Source organism: Dromiciops gliroides, chromosome 2, assembly GCF_019393635.1.
Source record: "Dromiciops gliroides isolate mDroGli1 chromosome 2, mDroGli1.pri, whole genome shotgun sequence".
In the NCBI taxonomy this organism is placed as follows: Eukaryota; Metazoa; Chordata; class Mammalia; order Microbiotheria; family Microbiotheriidae; genus Dromiciops; species Dromiciops gliroides.
This window is the reverse complement of record NC_057862.1, coordinates 459,185,121-459,204,128: the sequence shown is the minus strand read 5'-3', so window position 1 is coordinate 459,204,128 and position 19,008 is coordinate 459,185,121. Positions and strand designations below refer to the sequence as shown.

Sequence of the window (19,008 nt, the reverse complement as noted above, 5' to 3'; positions counted from 1 at the left end):
TAGTTCATAGTCTAGGGTGGACAACATCAACATTGACATAGAGAAGCAGAACATGTTGTTGAATTAGACACAGGACAAATTCCAGAGCAGATTTGATGTCTCTGGATCTGCCTCTTCCCTAAGAGCAGCATAGGTCATTATTCAAACCCTGGGAAGTGATAGGAACCTTAGGGCCAGTCAATTCCCAGTGATAGGTCAGTTCCTAAACACTCAGCTGAGTGGTACCACCTCAAACTCACACATCCAGCACAAGTGGGCTTATCCCCATGGCTGGCCAGTTTCTAAGGATGTAGCTTTGTGGGGTGGTAGTAGATGCTATCATTGAGAGGGGCTAGAAATGCAGCAGAGAGATTGCTTTCTGCAAAGGAAAATAGAATTTATCTATTTATTTATAAATCTAAATTGCATTTTCAACTCCATTGACAAGTACAAACATTCAAATATATGAATAAGAACATAATAATAATAATAAACTTTTATATAATGTTTACTTTGTACTAGATACTCTGCTAAGCACTTTACAGTTATTACCTCATTTGATCTCCACAACAACACTAGGAGGTAGATGCTATTATCATCCCCACTTCACAGATAAGGAAACTGAGGCAAACAGTGGTTAAGTGACTTACTCAGAGTCACACAGCTAGTAAGTGACAAAGGCCAGATTTGAACTCAGGCCCAGAATTCTATCTACTGCACAGCCTAGCTGCCCCAATGAACCCATAAAGTGGACCAACAGATCAAAGATGCCTGTACTGACTCTAACTAGTAGGGTCCACACCATGCTTGCTTTCCAAATTCTTTTGGACCTTCCTAAGTGCATATATAATATAAAATTTTTGATGTCACTTTTTTCTTTAATTGTATGATTGTTGTCAATGTGCAAAGCACCATTCCTTTTGGTTTTGCTTTCCTCCCTCTGAATCCCTCTGTATGAGTCTTCCCATAATTCTTTCAGGTCTTTTTATTCATTATTTCTTTTCTTTATTCATGTTGGTCCAAATTTATAATTTTCTGCATGTTGAGAACTCCCCAAGTGCACATTTCCTGAATGAGGGGATCAATAACTGTTAGTCTGTAACTTGTAGCCTTAGAGAGCTGTTTGGGGCCGACGAGTCATTTGCCCTTTGCCCCACAGCTAGTATGTGTTGGAGGAAGGACTTGAACCTGCATCTATGTGACACCAACCTGGGCTACTGTGTCATGCTGTTATGTCATGCTGCTCCTCTAGTCTATGTCATCAGTTCTTCTGACATAATAGTTTATTACATTCATAGAGGCCAGTAGGTGGTAGAATGGATAGAAAACTGGATTAGGAGGCAGGAAGGCCCAAGTTCCAATCATACCTCAGTTGTTTACTAGCTGTGGGACTTTTAGCAAGACTGTTAACTTCTGCTTACTTCAGTTTCCTCATCTATGGGCAGCTAGGTGGAGCAGTAGATAGAATGAATGCCAGGCCTGGAGTCAGGAAGACTCATCTTCCTGAGTTCAAATCTGGCCTCAGACATATAATAGCTGTGTGACCCTGGACAAGTCACTTAACCCTACTTGCCTTAGTTCCCTCATCTGTCAAATAAGCTGGAAAAGGAAATGGTGAACCATTCCAGTGTCTTTATTTATTTAGGTGGTTTTTGGTTTTTTTTGTTTTTTACAGAGGCAATTGGGGTTAAGTGACTTGCCCAGGGTCACACAGCTAGTAAGTGTCAGGTGCTGAGGTGGGATTTGAACTCAGTTCCTCCTGACTTCCAGGGCCAGTGCTCTATCCACTGTGCCACTTAGCTGCCCCCATTCCAGTGTCTTTGCCAAGAAAACCCCAAATGGGGTCACAAAGAGTCAGACACACCTGAAATGACTGAAGAACAACAAAGAATAGCACCTATTTCCCAGGGCATTATTTTGCTCTAATTCATTTATCCATTCCTAGTTTGTTCTATTCCTCCTATTACAAATAGTTCTGCCTAACACATAATTTATTCTTGTTGTTCAGTTGTTTTAGTTGTATCCTATTCTTAATGACCCCATTTAAGGTTTTCTGGGCAAAGATGCTGGAATGGTTTACCATTTCCTTCTCCAGCTCATTTTACAGATGAGGAAACTGAGGCAAACAGGGTTAAGTGACTTGCCCAGGGTCACAGATAGTAGACCCTTAATAAATGCTGATTGCCTCCCCTTTCCCTTTCTCAGTCTTCTACTTGCATACTCAAACCGTAGCATCATGTCTGTTCTTGTGGTGCTTGTTGATTAGATCTGATGAGATTGATAAGATTTAGAACTGAAAGGGACTTTAAAAATCATTCCACCTAACCACATTTTACAGATAAGGGACTTGGGGATCAGAGAGGTAAGTCACACAGCTAGTTAGTGGCACAGCTGAAGCCTGAACTGGAGCTTTCTGATTGCAGTGAGTATTCTTTCCATTTCACTAATAATAGACTACTTGGCAAGGGAGGCTGGGACTTTCTCTCTTAAATCCTCCCTTCATTCTCTAACTGGGCAGGCCGAGCTGCCTCCAACTGGGGGTGGGGGTGCCATTGCCCTTTTGCCTCTTCCCACAGGGCTAGGAGCACCTGCCCTTCCCTGGGACAGACTCACACTTTCCTAAGAATTTGCAATTCATTCTCTCATAAGGCTTTCCCACAGCAACCAGTGGTTTAGGTATAAAAGCCCTGGCCTTTTTCAGAATGGGAGACCCTGGGCCAACTGGGGGATAGATTTGAAGCAAGACATCTTCCCCACCTGAGTCTTGGTTTCTTCCTCTATAAAATGAGGACAACAAAAGTTGGTTTTAGTCCTGACTTCAATGAAGTCTCTTGTGTGACTCTGGGTGTTTCTTCCTTCTCTGGACCTCCATTTCCTTACCTATAAAATGAGGAGTTGTACTAAGTAATGTTCATGGTCCCTTCTAGCTCTAACATTGTGTGCTTCTTCCCAACTTCACAGGGCTATTGGGAGCATCAGATGAGAGATTAATTATGAAAACACTTTGTAAATTGTGAATAAAAGAACTCCCCCTTTGGAGTCAGAAGACCTGGCTTCAAAGCCCAGCCTTGTTACTTAGGGTCTGTGTGACTTTGGATAAATCACCTCATTCATCTCTTTCAGCCTCTTTTCCCCCCTTATCTGTGAGACTAGGAAGATGGTTATGGTGATTTCCAAGGGCCTTTCCATCCTTAAATCCCATTATCCTAAATGCAAAAAAAATATTGTTCTTTCCATTTTACAGGGGAGTAAATAGCTTGCTTGTGGTCAGATAGTAAATGTTGAAGTTGAGCTTTGGACTTGGGGCCCCTGAGACTGTTTGAGTCCCACTATTCTTTCCACTATATCAATCTGCCTTTGAATAGTGGGAAAGCCAGAGGGAGATGGCCCTATGTTTTCTGTTACTGGCTTGGCCAGGCTCACCAACTGGGAGTGGGGCAATTGGTTTGGTTGATTTGGTGCCCATTACCATGCCTAGGGAGGCCAATGGGTTAGTGGTTTCACCTGGGGATTGCTATTAATGGTTCTCATGAGAACAAAGTTTGTGTGTGTGGGGGGTGCTATTCTATTCAACTGGTTCCCCAAATCATTGCTGCTGATCATAGGATTCCCCCCAATTTCCCCTAATGCCTGGCTCCCTGCCACGCTACTCCCTTCTTGGATCCAGAAGAAGGGCCAATCCCTAGCTCCTTTTGAGTTAACATGAAGTCCTCATCCCAGCCAGTTGGACTTATTTTTTTACCTTGTTGCTTATTTTCTGATGCATGCAGATTAAAAGAAAAAAGCCCATTTCTTACTTCCCTCCTGCTCCAGCGTCAATTGAAAACACCAGTTGGAATAGTTGCAAAATCTCTCTTTTACCCTTCCCCCACCTTTGATAAAGGCTTTCATTGCAAAATCTGGCTGGGGAAATTATTAAATATTGTGTCATCCTGTGGTAAAACCTCCTCATTGCCCCCTTCCTGCCCTGCTCACCCTGGGGTGGGGGTAGTGGGCAGCCTCTGATCAGGGCAGTTCCCTCTGCTCTCATCCTGACCGGGATGCCTTCACCCACTTGGGAGAGGAGGCAGGCCAGGAGCAGGGCCCAGGATTTGAGAATCCTGGGTTAGGTGGTGAGAGTATTGTCAAAAATGATGCACTCGTCAGCTCTGATCTTTACACTGTCAGAAGCAGAGGCTGAACTCTTGGCTATTCTAGGTGTCATAGTGCCCCACTTTTACCCTCTTACCACCATTAAGGCCTGAAGGCTTGCTCTGAACATGACTGCCTAGGTTCCTGAGAACAGACTCCTGCCCCCACCCATCCGTATACACAGACACTGTGTTTTCCATGGCTCTGGTATAGAATCATAGCATATTAGAACTGGATGGGAACTTAGAACACAGAACATAAGCTGTGAGGGGCCTCAGAACATAGAGTGGCAGAATACAGAACGTGGGGCATCAGAAAAGACCCCTTAGAACAGTGAAGTATCAGAACTTGAAGAGAATTTACAATGTGACCTAAAATGTGATAGCTTCAAGAGACCTGATCTAGAACATAGAATACTAAGGCTAGAAAGACCTTAGATCATGAATCACACAATGTTAGAGCCAGAAGGGACCTTAGACATTACTCAGTCTAACTCCTCATTTTATAGGTAAGGAAATGGAGGTTCAGAGAAGGAAGAAAACTTGTCCACAATCACACAGGAGAGTGGTTGGAGTTGGGACTTAAAAGCATTTCACACAATTGCCATCAAAATCCCAGTCTATAAAGGGTTAATAAAAGGTGGAAACTAGCTTGGGGAAAACTTTGAAAGGGGTATGTCCTGAGCCAAATTGTTTCTCACCCCCATCTTTAATTATAACATGTCACATAATGACACAGTATTATAATAGGCACACAAAATGTACTAATCTGATATTATATCTGGCTTTTCACAATAGATACAATCAGACAGCCCCAGTTGCTAACTCATTCTTAACATATCTGCTTACTCCACCTAGATATTTATCGTGTTTTTAATTAGGTGGGAGAACCTTCAGGAGGCAGTGCCTCTGAAACTGGCCTGCTGCTGATCATAGCTGCCTGACGGTAAAGCTTGGATAAGAGCTACTCCCACAGGCTGGTTTCTTTTCCAGTTCGGTGCCTCAGTTGTCTTCTTCCAAGGCTTTGGGCGTGCCCAGCCAGTTCCCCAGAGAGGAGCCCAGAGCAGAAATGATGACAGTCTGAGGAGTTGCCCCATTGCCGGGCTTGGGCAAGTCATGCTTTGGAGATGGGGTAGGCGGAGAGCCATCCCAGACATAAGAAATAGGGGCCTGGGCTATACTCATATGACCGGTTCCGTGATCCTCTGGCCTCATGATTGTGTGTGTGTGTGTGTGTGTGTTGGGGGGAGGGATGCTGATCCTTGGGGACAGGCATAGGGAGACAGGCATAGGTTTAGCTAGTTGTCTGTGTGATAGAGGCCGAGGCTATGTTTCCCAGGGAGGGGAGCTGGGGGAAATGACATTTTGAGTCAGCAGGGAGTGGATTCCCGATCTTTATCCAGCTCTGGGTCCCGGAAATATGGATGGGTTTGGCAAGGAAGGGGGCAGGAGGAGGAACACAGATGAAATGGACCAATGGGGAGAGGCTTCCCACCTCCAGCCTTCCCTAGAACCTGGGTGAGGGGGTGGAGGCTGGGAGGGGAGACTTCCATCCCCAGGTCTGCCTTGACAATTCAGGGGCCCGGGACTAGGTGGAGTAGGAAGGGCAAACTGGCACGGGGCATAGGCCAATAATAATCATGGCGGGCAAAAGGTGAGAAGGGGGTCCTCATTCAATCCCTTCTCCCAAAGATCCCCTCAGAGGGCATGCATTCTTGGAATCAGAAAGTTTTTAGGGCCAAAGGAAATCTTAGAGATCACTTAGTCCAACCTTCTCATTTGACAGATGGAGAAACTGAAGCCCCCAAAGGGGAAGAAACCTAGCTTAGGACACATAGCGAGTTGGTGTCAGAAACCTGGGTGGGGGGGGGGAAAGGAAGGCCGGGGGAATAGCCTGCCCTTGCTGGCACTTTGTAGGGAATGGGGTGGGGCAAGGCTGGGGAAGCTGAGTCTTAAAGCCCTAAATTCCATGCTCCCTTTGTATAGCCCAGCCTCCCAGGTATTTACTTGGCCAGTTCTTGGGATGTTGTCCTGGTCTTCCTTCTCCTGATACAGCATCACCCTTGGCTCAGAGTTGGGACACCCTTCCTCCTCCTAGACCTTCCATGGTCCTTTATGCCTGACTTGTGTTGATGTCTAACCCATCCAAGTGCCAGGATTCCCCCATCCTGACCACACCCAGGCCAGAGACCTGGGCTGGTCTGTGCTCTGCCTCGAGACCACATGCACTGGATGTTTGGACACACAGACACCCGCACATCTGAAGAGCATTAAGCTGATCGAAAGCACAATCGCCTCTTCCCAGGCTGACGTGTGGAATGAATAACAGTAACAGGTTCCAACACTCATGTGCATTTACTAAAAATAAACTTGACATACTTTTACATGGAGAATGCTTGGAATTCAAATTGCTTCACAAAGGGCAGAGAGGGGAAAAAAGGAAGAATAGAAATCAAGTTTTCTAGCTTAGTAATTAATTAGAACCTGTAAACAAGTGAGTCACCCACTTTCGGAAAGCTTTTCCTTTCCACTCAACTCTGGTTTTGTGGCTCTGAGCAGGACCCCCCGAGAGGGGGTGAGCAGGGCTGGACTAGGCCATCATCAGCACACTGCCAGGCCCCTGGCAATGACAGGCTCTTCCCCCAGCCCCCAGACACTACTGGGTTCCAGATGGATTTGGGGGTCCACGCTTTCTGCTTGGCTAGGCTGGCCCTATGCATGCTGCAGTGGAAAGAGCTCTGGACTGGGAACCAGGATGTTGGGGCTAGGGTTCAAGCAGTAGGGGCCCTTTGAGAAGTCCTTCCCCCCTTGGGAGCCCCAGAGTTTTCATTTATGCTGTGGGTGCTTGTGAAGAATAACATATGTGGAAGTGCTTTGTAAAGTAGTGTGTGACCATGAAGAATTGTCATGGACCCAAGCCACACCGGCCATCTCCATTCCTTACACACTTAGTTCCATGTCCCATCTCCCTCCCTTTGCACTGCTTATGCCGTGTGCCTAGAATATATTCTCTCCTTCCTGTGAACTCCCAGGGTGCTTCTCTTTCTTGAAGACTCACTCAAGCACCATCTTCTAGAGGAAGCCTTTCTAATACTGCTAACTTCTAGTGCCCTCCCTCCCAAACCTTGTTCTTTAAACTATTATATATATATATATATATATGTATATATATATATATATGCCCTGGAATTCAAGGCGAGAGAAAAATGCCATTTTTCAGTGAGGAAAGCATCATCCAGGCAGGGCAGCGGCAAGTAGGAAGAGTTGCATCATGGGAGTCAGGAGACCTGAGTCTGCCACTAACTTGTTATAGGACTTTGGGCGAGTGTCTTTTCCTTTCCAGACTTCAATCTCCTCATTTATAAAATGAAGTGGAGGTATTAACAGATAAATATTTAAGAATTCTCAAGAATATGTCTGTACCAGGGGCAGCTAGGTGGCACAGTGGATAAAGCACTGGCCTTGGATTCAGGAGGACTTGAGTTCAAATCCAGCCTCAGACACTTGACATTTACTAGCTGTATGACCCTGGGTGAGTCACTTAACCCTCATTGCCCTGCAAAAAAAAAAAAAAAAAGAATATGTCTGTACTTTCCCCTCTCTTCCCTCAGTGTCTTCCTGTTCAATCTTTACTCATCCTTCCTGCTTCAGCTGCAATGCCACCTCCCCTGGGAAACCTTTTCTGATATCCAGAAGTGATTATCTCCCATCTCAGATCTCCCAGAGCATGTTGTCTCTCTCTTTGGAGCATTTAGAGATGGATAGGTACCAGACCTGCCTTTTCATTGATGCAGAGAGCTCTCCAGTGAAGGTTAGCACATTTTGGGAAATGTGGAGTTTTAGAGAATTGCCTACAGCATAAAGAGGTGAGGTGACTTCTCCAGGGTCACACAGCCCGAATCTGTCAGAAGTAACACTTGAACCCAGATCTTCCTGAATCTAAGCACCCCATCATGCTGGTTTTCACTCTGGCACCTACTTCAATGAATCCATAATGTCATTGATGTGGGTACTGCCTCCAGTGTTACAGATTGAAATTGACTCATACTTTCTTATGCTGTTCCTATCTCAGTAATAAAACAACTGACATTTATGGAAATGCTTACTATGCGTTAAGTGCTTTACAATTAGGATCTCATTTGTTCCTCACAATAACCCTGGGAGGTAGATGCTATTATCATAAACTCCATTTTCCAGATGAGAGAACTGAATCAAATATAGGTTAAGTGACTTGTCCAAGGTCACATAGTTAATCAATAGCTGAGGCCAGACTTGAATTCAGGACTTCCTGACCCCAGGCACAACACTATAGTAATTGTGCTTCTAGTTGTCTAGGTGTCAATCTAGTCTGTTTCTTCCAAAAATGTTTTATAAGAGTCCCTTCAATATTCCAGAGACTTTCTTTTTGTCTTTTAATACTACATGATTACCAGCATGGCATGGCTTATTCCCCATTTTGGCTTCATTGCAGACCATCTTCCTTTTCTGATCATATTGTGAGATGGCCTCAGAGTCCTGAAGACCTGAGTTTGAGACTTGCCTCTTCCACATGTTGGATGTGTGAGCCTGGCTAAGTCATATAACTTCTCAGTGTCACAATATTCTCTAAGATTCTAAGGGGCAGAGAAGATGCCAGTGTTCATTAGTATAGATTAAGTTCCTCATAAGGAGCTCCCTAGACTGATGAAATCACAGGTTATATAAAAAAAAAAGTACATAAGAGGATTAGAAAGTGTTGTGAGACCAGATGAAGTAAACAGAGCTTCCATTCCGGAGACATCGAAGGGGTTATTCAAGAAGACAGTGTGGAAGAACAGAAAAAGCAGCGGCATTGGAGCAAATGCTCAAATTCCTATCTTGGCACTGATCCTTTATAGCTGAGTAATTCTGGGCATCTCTTTGCTTTGAGCCTCAGTTTCTCCATCTGTAAAATGGGAAAAAGTTGTTGGCCTCCCTACCTCCTGGGGCTGTTCTGAGGAAAGCATTTGCTAAACGGCAGGCCATTATAAAATGAGAATTAACATTTGTACCATAACATATCATTGTACCCTCATAGTGCCAAGCTGGACACAGGGTAGGCACTCAGTAGTTGAGTGTTGAGTTAAGTAAGCTCAAATGACTGGCCAGCACAAGGGTATAGTGTGTGGCCATGGAACAGGATCAAAGGAACTGATGCCCGTGGGGATTGTGCCCATGCCCTTGGTCTTATGACCATAGTGCTCCCACCCTTTGAGCTTACTGGCTGAGCATTGAGCACCTGTTAAACGATTGCCCGTCTCGGGAGAAGCCCATTTTATTCAGCAGCCTCAACCACTACACCAGTGTTCCTTCAACCTCAGAACAAGTTTGAATTTGTCTCTTATCCAGCACAGGGATGAGAGGATCCCTTGAGTTGGAGGCATTGGATCTGCCAGGCTCCAGCTCTAGGGGCTGGGAAATTTGTCCTTGTTTTTTTCCCAGGGATGCCACAGCTCCCTTCACTATAGGTTTGACTGGGGTCGAGAATGTAAGATCCCTGAGGGCAGGAACTGGTGTTTTTCACCTTTTTAAAAATAAATATTCTCAAAGCTTAGTCCAATGCTGGAACATAGCAATCACTTACTAAATGCTTGTTGAATGATTGATTGGCTTGACTGGAGGGGACCGTGCCATGCTGTTGTCTCAGGCTCTTGCCCCATCACAGCTCGATGGTCTACCAAGGCTCTTAGGAGATTATAGGACAGAGCAGAAATAGTCAATCTCTACCTTAGACTGAGATCACATACCAGAGACCATGGATAATAACAATATAATAAAATTACAGGGAATGATTTGGGAAATGCTATATAGACCTGGGTCAGGGACCATTCATTCGTTAAGGGTAGACATTGGGGTGCTGAGCTTCTTCGTCTCCTGGCCTCTCAGCCTTGTCCTGGCTAATTTCCAGAAATCAGTGGTAATAAGGGAGAAAATAGAAACACTCTGAATTGGAACAAATCAGAGGCATCTTGGTGTAATGTATAGTGTCCTGAACTTTGAATCAGAGAACTTGGATCTGAAGCATGACTGTCCCTTATGTGTGACCATGGGTCAATCCTTACATTTCTCAGAGTCTCCATTTTCTCGTCTTAAAAACGGAAGAGGTGACTAGATGATCTTTAAGGTATAAATTGTATGATCAGATAATTTTAGGGATTGGGTATTAGGCAGCAACAGATAAGTGGGGGTGGCAACTTTTCTGGGCTCTTTTCCAGGCTTAATAAAGTCAATTTCCAGAATTCAGGGGCAGAGGGGAGATGGAAGGCTCTCAGAGGTTGAACAGATTATCTCCAGTTGGTCTGACAGGTGGGACCCAGTGAAGTCTGGAGCTGAATAAGAGCAACAAGGGAGAAGAGGTTGGAAGGTATATGAATGTGAGACAGGGAGATGGCTGGGATAAAGACTAAGAGATGGGAGCCTGGGGTGTGTGCATGCCCTCACGTGTGTGTACATGTGCATGTTGAATGTGTGTGCTTATTTGTGTATTGTATGCTAAATTGTATGTATATGTATCTATTTGTGTAGGTGTGTTTGTATGTATGTATATTTTGTATGTGTGTGTTTATGATGATATAATGTCTACTGGTCTGATTCTGGACACAGCTTCAATGTCCCTTCCTCCAGGGATCTTTCCCTGGCTATGACTTTCTTCTTGGACTTATAGCACACACATATATGTATATGATGTATATCTACACACATCTACACATGTATATATGTATATGTGTCTATACATAGACACATCTACATGCGCACACATATATTTATCCATGCTGGTATCTCTGTACTGGATTACAAGCTCTGTGAGGGAAACGTTTGGGTCTACTTTAATGTTATCTTCCCCAGTGCCTAGCATAGTTTTCTGCATACAATAGGTGCTTACTAAATGTTTGTTGAATGAATGAGTTCAGAGAAGGCCTTCCTGTTACAGAGTCCTCGATTCTACCATTAGAGTTTTATTTCTTTGAAATAAAGTCTTACCCACTACAGGAATAGGTGGTATAGTATGGTAGGAAGAGCACTGGCATTGGAGTCAGAAGGCCAGCTACTTCCTAATTGTCATCTTGAGAAAATCACTTACCTCCCCTGGCTCTTAGTTTTCTACTTGGTTCCATGGTAGAGGGGAGCACTATATCTGAGGACCCCTCCAGCTTTAGAGCCTGTGAGCCTAAACCCCTCCAATAGGCCTAGCTGGGGCTGCAGACACAATCACCGCCGCTGCTGCTGTCCCTGCCACTCTCACTGGATCTGTCAGCACCTGGGCACAAATGAACTTAGCCAGGCCTTTCCTGGGTGACAGCTGCTGGGGACTTGTACAGATAAAAGGGAGGGCCATAGGATTCAGTGCTGGAAGAGACCTTAGAAATGATCTCGTTGAGCCCCCTCACTTTACACATGAGAAAATTTAGGCCCAAAACGTGGAAAGGACTTATTCAGAGCCACACAGGTGATGGATAAGTGGCAGAAATGGGATCAGAACCCTGGAACTTAAGAGCCCGTCAGATCCAACTTTGTCATTTTACAGATGAGGAAACCAAAGGCTGAGGGAGGTTAAGTGATTTGCTTGGGTCACATAGCTTGTTCATGTCTGGGACAGGATTTGAACCCAGATCTTCCTGACACCAAATCCAGTGTTCTATCCATTCCACCACCTACCTGCCAAGTCTCCTGTCTTGCAAGGTCAGGCATTTTTACATTCTTGCACCACGCTATGAGAAGAGTGTAACAGAATCTGGATCTAAAGGCATGGATTCCCCCCCACCCCAATGTGAGAGCCCCCCTGGGCACTGAGGAGGAGGGCCGTAGAAGGGCACTATGTGGGCCCTAGATCTGAAGGTGGTAGACTGCTCAAGGTGTGGGCTTGTGGACAGAGAAATGAGCATTAACACCCCCCCCCTTCACAGCATGGCTATGGGGTCAGAGACAGAAGGAACCAGCCAGGGAGAAGTTGCCATCTCCCCACCACAATCCATCTCTTCAGTGTCCTCATTCCAACACCCCGCCCCCCCCCCCACATGCAAGCTGAATCACAGAGATGAGGTTCTCTCTTTACCCCAGATTTTGTTCCTCCTTTTCTTGGAAAACTTTCCAAGGCATTCTTAGATTGCCAAAGTGCTCTATCATTCCCAGGGGAGGGGTTGGGGCTGGGGGTGGGGCACAACTTATCAGTCCACAGAAATGTCTCCACTGTTTCCCTATCCCTCTTCTTCTTACAGACACCATTGCAGCTGAGGTCATGGAGCTGGAGGAGAAGAAACAGAGCCACAGTTTGGAGGCTTTTCAGCGATCCAGGCCATCCCTGGCTCAGATGAAGTGCTGGCCATGTGGGGAGCTCTTTGATAGACTTGGTTGGGGATGGGGCCATAAGATATGTTTTGGACAGACACTGGTCTGATTGGGGAGGAGGCACCCACACCCCCTTGACAAACCTCTGAAACGGGAAAACAACAGGCACATGTGTGGATAAGAAATATGGTGCACTCCAAGTAGAATCACAGGATCATGGAATTCTGAGCTCAAGGCACTTTAGAACATAGAATAAAGGTTATTAACCTCTTTTTTGATTTGTCATGGACTTCTTTGGCACACTGGTGAAGCCTATAGACCTCTTCTCAAGAATATTTTAAAAAATTAATAATGAAATGAAAATTTTTTAAAAATAAATTTTATCTTTTGTTTTTATAGAACAAAAATTTCTTTGTGTCCTTCCCTCTTCCCCTCCAAGAGAAAGATTCCATATAATGAAAGATATTTTTTAAAGAAAAGAAGGAAGAAGAAAAAAATTAGAAAAATTGACTAATGGGTTTCCCACCACTCAAAAGAAGAGTAGTGGGTATATCTTCTCATATGTCTCCTCTGGGCCTTGTTCTTTATAATTTTGCAATGTTTATTTTCAATTGTTTTGTGGGTACTCTTCTACTTAGATTGTTGTAGTTACTGTGCATTTTGTTTTCTTGACTCTGTTTACTTCACTCCAAATTAGATCATATAAGTCTTTCCATACTTCTTGGTATTCCTTAGATTCATCATCTCTTACAGCACAATAATATTGGAATACTCATGTACAACAAGCTATTTAGCCATTCCCCAATTGAAGGGCATCTACTTTGGAAAATGTGAAGTTTCAGTTAGAGGATAGTGAAAATAAACATGTAGTTGTTTTTTTTTCATCCAAGTTCAAAGACTCCCAGAATTCTATCCATGGGGCCCTTGGGGACTCCATGGATTCCAGATTAAGAACCCCTGACACAGAATGCTAAAATGGAATGGAATCTTAAAGCTAGAAGGTGCCTTTGAACATTCACATTTATTACAAGAGAGGAGGGCTTGTAGGGGAGGGAGGGTGGTAAGTTGGTGGGCTGTGAGAGATTCATAAAAAAGAGCACCAATAAAAATTTTTAAAAATGTACAGGGGCAGCTATGTGGTGCAATGTATAGAGCACTGGCCCTGGAGTCAGGAGGACCTGAGTTTAAATCCAGCCTCAGACAATTGACACATACTAGTTGTGTGACTGTGGGCTAATCACTTAACCCCAATTACCTCACCAAAAAAAAAAAATTTACTGAAGAAAACAAAGAAGTACAGAAAGGGATACAAATAATAGTTTTGGGAGCAGCTAGGTGGCGCAGTGGATAGAGCACCGCCCCTGGAGTCAGGAGTACCTGAGTTCAAATCCGGCCTCAGACACTTAACACTTACTAGCTGTGTGACCCTGGGCAAGTCACTTAACCCCAATTGCCTCACTAAAACAAAACAAAACAAAAACAAAAACCAAATAATAGTTTTGTTACTACTTTGTTAAATTATATGTATATATATATATAATATGCTTACTAAAATATTTCTTTTAAAAAGAAACAAACTCTACATATAGTCCATACATAGCTCTGAAGTTATCCTAACTCCCACTTGTACTGGCAAGTTAGGACCTATATCTCCCCCTCAGGATTCTAGGTGTTGGCGTGATTCTTATAATACGGTAAACTAGTGGCTCAAGCCCCTATTCTGATATATATAAATATATATAAATTTTTTATTTATTTATTGCAGGGCAATGAGGGTTAAGTGACTTGCCCAGGGTCACACAGCTAGTAAGTGTCAAGTGTCTGAGGCCAGATTTGAACTCAGGTCCTCCTGAATCCAGGGCTGGTGCTTTATCCACTGCACTACCACCTAGCTGCCCTGTATTGTGGTATATTTTCCCCAGTGTCAATTGTTAGTCTCTCTCCTATATTATTGATTATCTTAGTGATTAGCACCCAATATAATTTAGTTAATAATTAATAATTAGCTTTTTATAAAAGGCTATTGATTGAAACGATATAACAAGCAAAGTACTCATTTACACATTTCCACACATTTCCACCAATGCCAGGGGCACACTATTTTATCCTTATCCCTTAACCACCTTAGTCCCTGGGGAGAGTGGGATCAAACATAACACAATTATTACAAAGCACATGCCTCACAAAGTTCACTTGGCTCTTGGATGAGTCTCTCCCTATCTATGGGATATGGAGTCTCAGCTAATGACTATGGGTTGATCTGCTGCTGGACTGCATTAAGCAATCAAATTACTCCTTGACACTGTGCTGTTCTACCAGGCTTGACTACCAGCAAATTCTGGTCTGGATACCTGTCACCAAATCTTCACTCCTCTGACCTTCTGAAGTTGCACAAAGCCCTGAGAAGGAGATAAAAACAGGAGGCAGCTTTAACCCTAGAGATAGGCTTGCCTTGGGGGCCATGCTCTCAAAGGTGGGGGGAAGTAGGGAGGTGGGAGAGGGGAAGGACAGCCATTCCTCTTGCGAGAACTGAGAGAGTTGTCCTTTCAGTGGGTGGCTGGCATGAAAGAAAGTTAGTGAGATTCTCATTGGGGACCTTTTTTCTTTCTTTTTTTTTTGTATTTCCAGTTCTGACTCAGTGGCCAATCAAAATGCCCCCTCACCTTTAAGGTTTGCAAAGTACCTTAATATGCATTCTTTCTTTCTTTTTTTTTTCAGGGCAATGAGGGTTAAGTGACTTGCCCAAGGTCACACAGTTAGTAAGTGTCAAGTGTCTGAGACCAGATTTGAACTCAGGTCCTCTTGACTCCAGGGCCGGTGCTTTATCTACTGCGCCACCTAGCTGCCCCTTCCCCTCACCTTTAAAAAACCACAATAATCAGGAAAGGGTCAGAGAATTCCTGTGTTTGCTCTCAAGTGAAGAACCAGGACTGGCATTCTACATCACTAAAAATTTACAGAAACAGGTTCACCAAACATTCCTGTGGATCCCTGTCCAGGATGGAGTCCTCACTGTCCAGTCCCCCATTATACACATAACAGTTCACCATTCCTTATATGTCTCTTTCTTGTTCTTTGAATATTGAAATGCTTGTGTTGATAATTGTCAAGTTCAGAAAAAGATTTAATTTAAAAAGATCTAATTTAAAAAGTTAGGGCTTATTATTTTCTAAAATAAAAATTGATATTTTGTCTTTGTTGAGTTGTTTTAATTATGACAAACTCTTCATGATCCTATTTGGGGTTTTCTTGGCAAAGATACTAGAATTGTTTGCCATTTTCTTCTTCAGCTCATTTTGCAGATGAGGAAACTGAGGAAAACAGGGTTAAGTGACTTACCTATGGTCATACAGCTAGCAAGTATCTGAGGCTGGATTTGAGCTCAGGTCTTCCTGACTCCAGGCTGGGCACTATCCGTTGTGCCATCTAGCTGCCCCAATTTTATTTTTACATTACTTGAATTTCCCTCTGCAGCCTTCCTTCTCCCAGAATGCCATCCCATCAAACAAATGTTTTGTTTTGTTTTAAGCTAGAGGAAGAGGAAAAAAAAATCAATCAAGTCAAATACATAGAAAAAAAAACAGGACAACATATTCAATGTTTTACACTGGTGGATTCCTCACTTTGCAAAGTAGTCAGGGGAGGTATCTTCTCATAGCTATACTTTGGAGACAAAGTTTGTTCTTTGTAATTTTGCAATGTTCATTTTCAATTGGTTTGTACTTGTCCTTTCCATTTATGTTGTTGTTGTGTATATGTTTTCTTGTTTCTGTTTACTTCACTTTGCATCAATGTATATGTTTTGCTTATCAGCTCTCATATTCATCATTTCTTACAGTTTTATATTCATATATCACAATTTGTTTAGCTCTTTCCCAATTGATAGACAGCTATTTTGTTTCTACTTCTTTGCTACCACAAAAAGTGCAGCTAAAATATTTTGGTGTAAATGGGATCTTTCTTTTTAATCAATTATCTTCTTGGACTATGAGCCTAGCAATGAAATCTCTGAGTAAAAGGTTCAGTTACCATTTAATCCAACTCTTATTTTACAGACGGGAGAACTGAGGCTCAGAGGAGGGAAGGCAAGAAAATAATAGCTCCTCAGGTTTCCAAATGCATGGTTCTGTAGCCCACACTGCTGTCCCTGCTCTTTGCCTTCTTTGGGGGTGAGCACATGGGTGACCTCTGAGGTAGATATTCCAAAAGGAAGACTATGAAGGATATTGCTTCATGTTGCCCCCTCCTTCTTCCTCCCTGCCTCCAACACTCATACCTCTAGTCCCTATCTCTCCTGGGAATCTCAGGTCAGAGATAGAGAAGAGATTGTGGTCCCCATTTTCCAAATCAGGAAAATTGAACCTGGAAGGGAAATGAAATTCCCAGGGCCACTTGTACTGGACCATGGTTACAAACCCATGTGTTATCTCCACTTTACCTCTCATTGGATATTATATCCATTGCAACTTGGGCCAACCTATTTTCATTACCAACCCCCCAAAACACTTTACACATTCTTATCTCTGCCTCCTTTCACATTCCTCCTTAATCCTACCCATCCTTGAAGGCCCAAATCAAATTCCTCTCTCTTTAGGAAGCTCTCTGCAGCCCACCATGATCTTTCTCCACAGAACTCTTATCACACTGAGTCATTAGGCCTTTACCCTGTGATTGATTATTTCTCAGTATTCCTAACCAGGCTGTAAATTCCCTGAGGTCAGGTTTTTAGTATTCTTCTTCCCTAGCATCCCCTTAGAATAGCATGTCCCTAAACAATAGTACATTTAGGAGGTGGTTGAAAAAGATTTATTAATGAAAATAACTCATATTTCTTTAAAACATTTTTTTTTCAAAACAGATCTTTTCAAAGCACTTTTCCTACGACAACTCCATAAGGAAGTTCTTTCAAGTATTATTATTCTGCTTTCTTCACCTTACAGCCTTCCCATTGTTTCTCTGAGTTCTTCCGAGGAGTCTTCAATCACCATCCCTCAATGACCTTTCTTCTTTTGAGATCCATGCAATCAGTTTATAATGCTTTCTCCCAATCCTTGGTGCTGTCATTTACTGACCTCCAGGTTATTCTCCCAACTTTCTCATTTCTTTACTACCTGGACAGTTTCCACTCTATCCCCTGATATCATTCCTGGGGACATCAACATTCAGGTTGACAATCTCTTCAGTAAAGTGACCCTAGAATTTCTCAACTTTCTCAACTCCAGTGACTTATTTACTACTCCACCTCACTTCATCCACACCCTGACTGATGATACCTTAGACCTCATCCTTTCATGGAATTTTGCCACATCAAAGATCTAGAACTTTGGAATTCCATTCTCTGATCAAGACAACCTATCCTTCCAAATTTTTCTTTCTCTCTCCTCTCCTTCTTTCCCTTTCTCTCTCTCTCTCTACCCCCCCCCCAAACCATTTGTACTATAGGCGACTCTAGTTCCTTAGAGGTACTGTGGTACAGTGGAAAGAACATGGCCGGGCAGTTAGAAGACCTCAGTTCAAATCTTTGCTTTCTTATACTACCCAAGTAACTTTAGAAAAGTTACTTAACTTCTTCAGTCCTCAGTTTTGTTAGTTGTAAAATAGGAGTTTGATTCAGATTATCTCCAAGTTTTCTTCCAACTCTAAGCCTAGGATCCTATTATCCATCCTTATTCTTTTAGTCTATCTTCCCTACTTTGATTATTCACCTCCATAACCAGATTACTCAAATATTTAATCAGTCATCACCTTAAAATCCCTTGTCTCCCGTCGCCCCCTGCCAACTTTTAGCATTCTCAGCATGTGAATTCCCGTTCCACCCTCACTTATTTCTCTGCTTCTATTCTCAGGCAGCTGAGTAGTCCTAGATAAAGTCTTAAAACTGAGCTGAATTTATCCATTACAAATTTATGGTGCGAACTTTTCTTTAGGCCATTTTTTGGTGCTCAGCAATCCATTCTCAATTTTTCAAAGTTTCATTCCTCACAGCAACTGTTTGTTGTTTCTTGTCTCATACCTAAATGCCACCCTATTTTCTCTATACATCTTTTTTTTTTTTTGGTGAGGCAATGAGGGTTATGTGACTTGCCCAGGGTCACACAGCTATTGTGTCAAGTGTCTGAGGCTGGATTTGAACTCAGACCCTTCTGAATCTGGGACCAGTGCTTTATCCACTGTGTCAACTAGCTGCCCCCCTCTATATATCTTTAAACAGATGACCATCTACTTCACTGAGAACACTCAAAGCATCCCTCTGCGGCCTCTTCTTTGCTTCTCTATATGATCTTTCACTATTTTCTCTTCTGACTTGATAGAGTCATAGGGCCACAGATCTCTCGGAAGGGACCCAGTAGGCCAGATAGTCCAATTACAACTGAACAAGAAAGAGTCTTTTAATCACATACTTAAAAGTTGGTCATCCATTCTTTGCTTGAAGTCTTCTAATGAGGGAGACCCCACCACTTCCTGAGGCAGCCCATTCCTATTGGAAAGGAATTTTTTCCCTTTGATCAAATTTTATGAAATCTTTGATCAAATGCTACTTCTGCTGACTGCTGTCAGTTCTGTCCTCTGGAGGTCAAGAAGAGCAAGAATCTCT

General features: G+C 43.2%; 1 long non-coding RNA gene across 1 annotated transcript; it reads left to right on the top strand.

Annotated features, from left to right (window-relative positions):
- The first annotated feature begins 2,330 nt into the window (after positions 1-2,330).
- On the top strand, positions 2,331-12,643 carry LOC122742984. The gene is made up of 3 exons (XR_006354967.1): positions 2,331-2,401; positions 4,991-5,055; positions 12,344-12,643. It is a non-coding gene; the product is annotated as an uncharacterized LOC122742984 (long non-coding RNA).
- Positions 12,644-19,008: the final 6,365 nt, after the last annotated feature.